Raw genomic sequence first — 8,033 nt, forward strand, 5'->3', positions numbered from 1 at the left:
CTGGTCTCATTACTTCATGGGAAATAGATGGGGAAACAGTGGAAACAGTGTCAGACTTTATTTTTCTGGGCTCCAAAATCACTGCAGATGGTGACTTCAGCCATGAAATTAAAAGATGCTTACTCCTTGGAAGGAAAGTTATGACCAACCTAGATAGCATATTCAAAAGCAGAGACATTACTTTGCCAACAAAGGTCTGTCTAGTCAAGGCTGTGGTTTTTCCTGTGGTCATGTATGGATGTGAGAGTTGGACTGTGAAGAAGGCTGAGCGCTGAAGAATGGATGCTTTTGAACTGTGGTGTTGGAGAAGACTCTTGAGAGTCCCTTGGACTGCAAGGAGATCCAACCAGTCCATTCTGAAGGAGATCAGCCCTGGGATTTCTTTGGAAGGAATGATGCTAAAACTGAAACTCCAGTACTTTGGCCACCTCATGTGAAGAGTTGACTCATTGGAAAAGACTCTGATGCTGGGAGGGATTGGGGGCAGGTGGAGAAGGGGACGACAGAGGATGAGATGGCTGGATGGCATCACTGACTCGATAGACGTGAGTCTCAGTGAACTCCGGGAGTTGGTGTTGGACAGGGAGGCTTGGCGTGCTGCGATTCATGGGGTCGCAAAGAGTCGGACACGACTGATCTGATCTGATCTGATCTGATTTAATTAATCTGATTTAATACAGCAAGGTAGATCTGTTATCACCAGTTGACAAATGAGGTCACCATGACTCATGGAGGTTGTGTGCCCACTTAGGTTACACGACTTTCTAAGGAGCAGACCTGGGATTCTAAATCAGGTCATGGAGGAAGATGGAAGTGTGGAATGCGTATGACTGTAAATGCACATTTTCTGTGACACAGGAAGACAGGCAGCCTAAAGCGTTGGTCACCTCTATAAAATAGGATGGCAAATGGTTCATAGCTCAGACTTTGGGGCCACATCATCTCTTGGAAGACCTGGGGAACAGAATTAATTAGATACAAAATGATCTCCTCTACAGTCTGTGATTAAGTAGTTTTAAAAATAACAATAGGTTCTGTGTGTGTGAGTGTCTGAGTGTTTTGTCCTGGATGTTCCTCATAAGAAACTAAATGTTTCCCAGAAAAAAAAAGAATCGAAACAAAAAGGATCTTTTGTCTCCTTCTGCAAGATACATTTGCGTCCCAGTTCTAGAAATCTGCTTATCCTTCGGGTGGCACGTTTATATTTGGCAGCACGTTTCAGAAGTTTGCATGGAGCTTCCTTGGAAAAGTAAAGACGGAACAGCTGTGTGTCCACCCAGCAGAAATGAAAGTGCTGGCCTTCTGGGTTTGCAGCCTTCTGTCGGCGGGGAGAAACCCATTTGAAGATCTACGCTCATCTCTTTGTGGTCGCAAGCTTTCCTTTTTCTTAAATCTCCATGCATGGGTTTCTGATGTCTCCCGTCCAACTTCCCAACAAACCATCAGGAAAAGAATGCCTCATAAGGGTCACAGACAAGCAATAAGCCGGCCCACAGTAGGCGCTTTGTGGAGTCAAAGCTCCGCAGCAGTGAAAGGCACTGGCTGTGAGCCTACAGCCGACATGTGTGGTTTTGAGTCATTAGTCAGCAAAACTTGTCAAGAGCGGCTTCTGTGTATTTGCTGTCTCCACCAGCCCACATCCACATTTCCGTGAATCCTGTCCAGCCGGTGCCCACGACCTACTTACTGAAACTGCTCTAGTCCCGGTTTCAGACAGACCTCCCATCACCAGATTTGGTGGTCCTGTCTCTGTCTACCTGTCTCTCCACCAACCAGGGGCATTTAGGCCAGTGGACCTCCCCTTCCCGTCACCTCCCAGCTCCCACCTGCCTTCCCAGATACTCTGTCTTAATCGCTCCATTGATTTCCCTGCCTCAAGACCTCTGGTCTTGCCCAGCCTAGGGGTCTCTCCTTCCCATCTCCCAGGACATATTCCTCCCCAGCTTCTGGCTTTTAACAGTATCTATTTTCCAGTTATTCTTAAACTTAGACTCCGAGCTGCAGGCTCAAGCGTTTAACTGCTACAAGACTTTGCCTCTTAGATGTATCACAAACATTGCAAACTTAGTATGTGCAAAACAGAACTCTTAACAGCTCTTTTTCATCCAACCTGTTCCTCCTGGGGCCTTTTCTCTTTGTCGTTAATGGGACCACTGGCCCAGCTGTTTAAGCCCAAACTTGGAAGTCGTGTTTGAGTCCTCTTTCCCCTCATCTCTGAAGCCAACGGCTCAGCCAGTCCTGTGGGCCTCCTCTTCCCCGCACTTGTGCCAGATCCACCTCCTCTTGATTTTTCACTCTGTCCTCTCTCGTCTGGATGACCCCATAGCCTGCAACTGGCTCTCCACGTTCACGTGTATCCTCCTGCGATCCATTCCCAGAACAGGCCTTTTAAAAATGGAGGCCAGGTCATCTGAATCGCTGGTTTAAAATCCCCCAGTGGCTTCCCATGACTTAGAAGAAAACCCAAATCTCTCATCATGATGTATAAGGCACCTCCTGACTTACCCAGGGGTCAGTCAGTAAACTTTCCTGTAAAGGGGCAGGGGCGGGTAGTACCTGCCTGGGGCTTTGTGAACCACATGGTCTGTGTTACGGGCTCTCAGCTCTGCTGTTGGACCACGATCGCAGCCGCAGGGATATAAATGTGGCTCGTTCCAAGAAAACCTCATCTACAAAACAGGCTATGGGTTGGATCTGGCTTGTGGGTCACAGTTTGCTGACCCCTGTCTAGCCTCTCTCCGCCTTTCCAACCCCGCCGCACGCTCTGCGCCTCGCTGTGATCAGACAGGCTGGCTGGGGTAGGAAGCCTCCCGAGACGCCTGCCACCAGTTCCTTGGGCTCCTTTGGTCTCTGGACTCCAATGTCACACCCCCTGGATATACTGGCCCCACGATGACTTGGGTCAGTGGAATGTGGTGGGAGGGATGTTCCAGGACTTACTTCTCGAACTGAAGATTTAAGACATTTGGCAACTTCTGCCTCCTCTCTTGGAGTCCAGCCACCAAGCTGTGAAAAAACAAAAGTCACATGGGGAGGCCACGTGCAGGAGAACGTTGCTCTGGGCTGTCATCCCGGGGGGCCCCCAGCTGTGTGAGTGAGCCCCCCAGGAGATCCCAGCCTCCACAGGACTACAGTCAGCTGGGACCACTCGGAGCTGCCTGCTGGGACTGGACATTTCACAGACAGTGAGGAGGAAATGGTTATCCCCTTCAGCCATTAAATTCTGATGCTCTGTCTTAGCCAGAGATCATGGATACACTGGCCTTCTTTCTGTCCTTCACATCCACCGGCTCATCCCTCCAACCAGCTCCAGCTGGTCTCTTTACCCGGAACACACCTCCCCTGGACCTTCATGGGGCTGGTCCTTTCCATCACTCAGCTCGACCTATAGCTCCTCACGCTTTGTCAATGTTTGTCCTGCGAAGCTGCCCTTCCTTGGCTCAGGCTGTGTGGCAAGTCCCACTCTTCTCATCCCACCCTGTCTGGACTCCAGGATCAACTTGCAGTGAAGGCCAGGCCAGCTGCTCATTTCTCTTCCCATCCCCACCCCTCAGCCTCAGTGATGGATTCAGGGATGGCCCAGGTCAGTTCAATGAGAGTCGGTGCAGGAATTGTGGCTGAGAGTCGTCAGGCTGGTTTGGCCCAAGCCTGGAGCTGCTGGGGCCCAGCTGTCCACACCAGGGGCCGGCGTGTTTGGAAACAAGGTCGACAAGGGGCGGGCACAGACAGGAGGTGGACACGGTGAGGGAGACGCCTAGGCTGAGCCGTACTTGATGCTAGAATTTCCTTGGATTTTTTTTTTTATTCTGTTATTTTCTTATAAAGAAAAACTTTTTTTTTCTTTTTCTAGCTTACTTTTCCCCCAAAACTTTTTTTTTTTTTAATTTTTTTAACTGGAGGATAATTGCTTTACAGAGTTTTGTGGCTTTCATCAATAAGCATCAGCCACAGGTACACCCATGTCCCCTCCCTTTTGAGCCTCCCTCCCATCTCCCTCCCACCCCACCTTCTAGATGGTCACAGAGCCCCCGTTTGAGTTCCCTGAGTCATACAGCGAATTCCTGTTGGCTGTCTATTTACATATGGTAACGGAAGCTTCCCTGTTACTCTCTCCAGACATCTCACCCTCTCCTCTCCTCCCGCTGCGTCCATAGGTCTGTTCTCTATGTCTGCTTCTCCACTGCTGCCCAGAAAATAAATCCATCAGTGCCATTTTTCTGGATTCCATATATGTATGCCTCAGTATAGGATATTTATCTTTCTCTTTCTGACTTACTTCATTCTGTATAACAGGCTCTAGGTTCATCCACCTCATTAGAACTGACTCAAAAGCGTTGCTTTCTATGGCTGAGTAATATTCCATCGTATATATGTGCCACAGCTTCTTCAGCCTGTCACCTGTCGACGCACATCGAGGTTGCTTCCGTGTTGTAGCTGTTGTAAACAGTGCTGCAAGGAACACTGGGGCACGTGTGTCTTTTTCACCTTTTCAATTCTGGCTTCCTCAGGGCTTACGCCTAGGAGTAGGATTGCTGGGTTCTTTGGTGGTTTCATCCTCAGCTTTTTGAGGAATCTCCATGCCGTCTCCCACAGCGGGCGAGACCAGTTCACGTTCCCTCCAGCAGTCTTCCCTTTGAAAGGAGCGTCCCCTTTCCTCCACACCCTCTCCAGCGTTTATTGTTTGCAGACTTTTCGATGATGCGCATTCTGACTGGTGTGAGATGGTATCTCCTTGTAGTTTTGATTTGCATTTCTCTAATAATGAGCGATGTGGAGCATCTTCCCACCTGCCTGTTAGCTGCCTGTGTGTCTTTGCAGAAATGTCTCTTCGGGCCCCCTTCCCACTTCTTGATTGGGTTCTTTGCTTTTCTGGTGTTTAGTTGCATGAGCTGCTTGTATATTTTGGAAATTAATTTTTTGTCAATTGCTTCCTTTGTTTTTATTTTCTCCTGTTCTGAGGGTTGTCTTTTCACCTTGTTTGTAGTCTTCTTCGCTGTGTAAAAGCTTTTAAGTTTAACTAGGTCCCACTTGTTTATTTTTGTTTTGATTTGCATTACTCTAGGAGGCAGGTCAGAGAAGATCTTGCTGTGATTTATGTCATAGAGTGCCCTGCCTATGTTTTCCTCTAAGAGTTTTATAGTTTCTGGTCTTACATTTAGGTCTTTAATCCATTCTGAGTTTATCTTTGTGTATGGCATTAGGCAGTGTTCTAATTTCATTCTTTCACACGTAACTGTCCAGTTTCCCAGCACCACTTATTGAAGGGGCTGTCTTTGCCTCATTGTATATTCTTGCCTCCTTTGTCAAAACTAAGGTACCCATAGGTGCACGGGTTTATCTCTGGGTTTTCTATCTTGTTCCATTGGTCTATATTTCTGTTTTTGTGCCAGTTCCATACTGTCTTGATGACTGTAGTTTTGTAGGATAGTCTGAAGTCAGGAACGTTGATTCCTCAAGCTCCATTCTTCTTTCTCAAGACTGCTTTGGCTATTCGGGGTCTTTTGTGTTTCCACATGAATTGTGAAATTTTTTGTTCTAGTTCTGTGAAAAATGCCATTGGTAATTTGATAGGGATTGCATTGAATCTGTAGATTGTATTTGGTAGTATAGGCATTTTCACAATATTGATTCTTCCTATCCAGGAACACGGAATGTCTCTCCATCTGTTTATGTCATCTTTGATTTCTTTCATCAGTGTCATAATTTTCTGTTTCTTTTGTCTCCTTAGGTACCTTGGATTTTTCAGTTACGTGAACCCTGCTATTCCATGGTCACCCCTCTCCTCCTTTCTTAAGCCAATCTGAGTAGCATTTCTGTCACTTGTTCAGTTGTTTGACTCACCCTCCACCATCTCCGCCAAGGGTTAGGTTAAGCCACATGAATTTGCTGTCTTTATAGGTAAAAAATGACTGAACATCAATAATTTCATCTGGCTAAGTTATTTAAACATTCCAAAGACAGGGAGCTCACTTCCTATTATGACAGCTCAACTGACAATTAGATTAAACTTACCCAGCAGGAACTTCCCTGGTCCATGGTTAAGTGTGAGCTCAGTCAAGTCCGATTCTCTGCCACCCTATGGACTGTAGCCCACCAGGCCCCTCTGTCCATGGGATTCTCCAGGCAAGAACACTGGAGTTGGTCGCCATGCCCTCCTCCAGGGGATGTTTCCGACTCAGGAATCACACCCATGTCTCCTGTGGCTTCTACACTGCAGGCAGATTCTTTACCACCGAGCCACCTGGGAAGCCTCGTGGTTAAGACACCTTGCTTCTAATGCAGGGGGTGTGGGTTCAAGCCCTGGTTAGGGAACTAAGATACCACATGTCACACGGCCAAAAAAAGAAAAAACAAGCTAACCAACAGAAAATTGTTTTTCTAAAACAAAAATCTATACCCTGGTCATTTCACCCTGAACAAACGTCATGTCCAGGCTGGCCCTTGACTGCAAACTCCAGGAAGGAGACTCCCTCTGGGGTCTTCATTCTAGACATAATATCTTCTGTAATGCAGCCTAAACATCCAAATTATTTTTTGAATGTTCTATCTTAAGCCGTGTTTCTCCATCTTGTTCTCGAGTATGTTAGACTAAGTTCAGGACCTGTATTTAGCCCCAGCTGTTCTCTATAGCCCACTTTCCCTGAAGGCTGTAGCGAATGCCCACCATTGCCCATTCGGTCAGAGTCTTTGTCAAACTTTCTCTATAGCACGCCAGTACGATGGAAATCCAATTCCAGGATCTGCATGAAGCTCCTCTGGCATTGTGGACCCTGCGTGTTTGAGAAGCACGTCTTCTCTATACTCAGCTGAGTCACTGCAAACGTTGGAAGGGGCAGAGTGGAGAGTCCAGCCCAAAACAGCGTGTGTGGCTGGACAGTGATTCATTAGCTGTTGGGCTTGGTTAAGTCAGTCACGACTTCTGTGTCCTGGGCTAGCAAATGCCCTTCTCAGCAGATGTGTAGGAAGTCATATGACACCTCGTAAGTGTCTCACTGAAACCTGTAAAGGGCTCCTCATTACTGGGTATGTTGTATCCCATCCCGAAGGGAAGTGGAGCAGTGTGTTATCTGGGATAAATGAAGTCACGGTAATAAACAGACCCAAACATTCAATAGCTGAAGGCAATGGAATTCCATCTGTAGCTTAGGAAGTCACGCAGGGCACTCAGGCTGGGACTCTCATCTGGGCAGCCCTTGGGACCCGGGTACCGTTCTCCAGGGCTTCGCTGTCATAGGCATTCAGCCCAGAGGAGCACAGCACATAGACAAGCACACGCGGGAAGTTCGTGTGGGTCAGGCCTGAAAACGGCTATCACTGCCGCTCACTTGGCAACGCCAGGTCCAGCCAAGCAGGCAGCAGGAAGATGCTGTTCAAGTAAGAGCTTAAAGACAGGGAGAATGGATTTGGTGAAGAGCTGGTAGAGTGTGCTATAGACAATGGCATCATGCCACAGGATTAATCACTGGAAACTGACCTCACCCACGCACATCCCTTCCTGAAAAACCAAGCTCCTGTGCCCGTCTGCTGGGTTGCAATCTTTGTCCAGTACCCTCTCTAGAGTAGTCAGGCTACAAGAACACAGTGCACATACAAGGGAAATAACATCAGCCTGGACGGCAATGCAGAACGTCTGTCTTGCAAAAGAAACAAGATTTCAAGATCAGGAAAGCCATTTTGGTAAACTGCCCTCATCATTGGCAAAGTCATTGACAAATGAGGAAATGGCAGTGTTAGATCAGGAGGATGGGGCCCATAAAGACGCTTTGAGTGAGAAGATACTACTGTCAAAAGGGTAAGAGGCACCCAGGGAAAAATCAACAAACTCCTCAAATACTTTTGCTGATGTTATACTGTTTATTTTTTGAAGTTTATTTATTTTTGGCTGCACTGTGCCTTCGTGGCTGTGTGTTGCGGCAAGAAGGGGCTTCTCTTCGCTGTGGAGAATGGGCTCCGGGTGCCCGGCTTCAGCCGTTGCAGCTCGCAGGCTCCAGAGTTCAGGCTCAGTAGTTGAGGCGCACTGACGTGGTTGCCCA

This window comes from Bos grunniens, chromosome 1, assembly GCF_055505025.1.
Source record: "Bos grunniens cultivar Pamir isolate PY7600 chromosome 1, Bosgru_T2T1.0, whole genome shotgun sequence".
NCBI classification, from domain to species: Eukaryota; Metazoa; Chordata; class Mammalia; order Artiodactyla; family Bovidae; genus Bos; species Bos grunniens.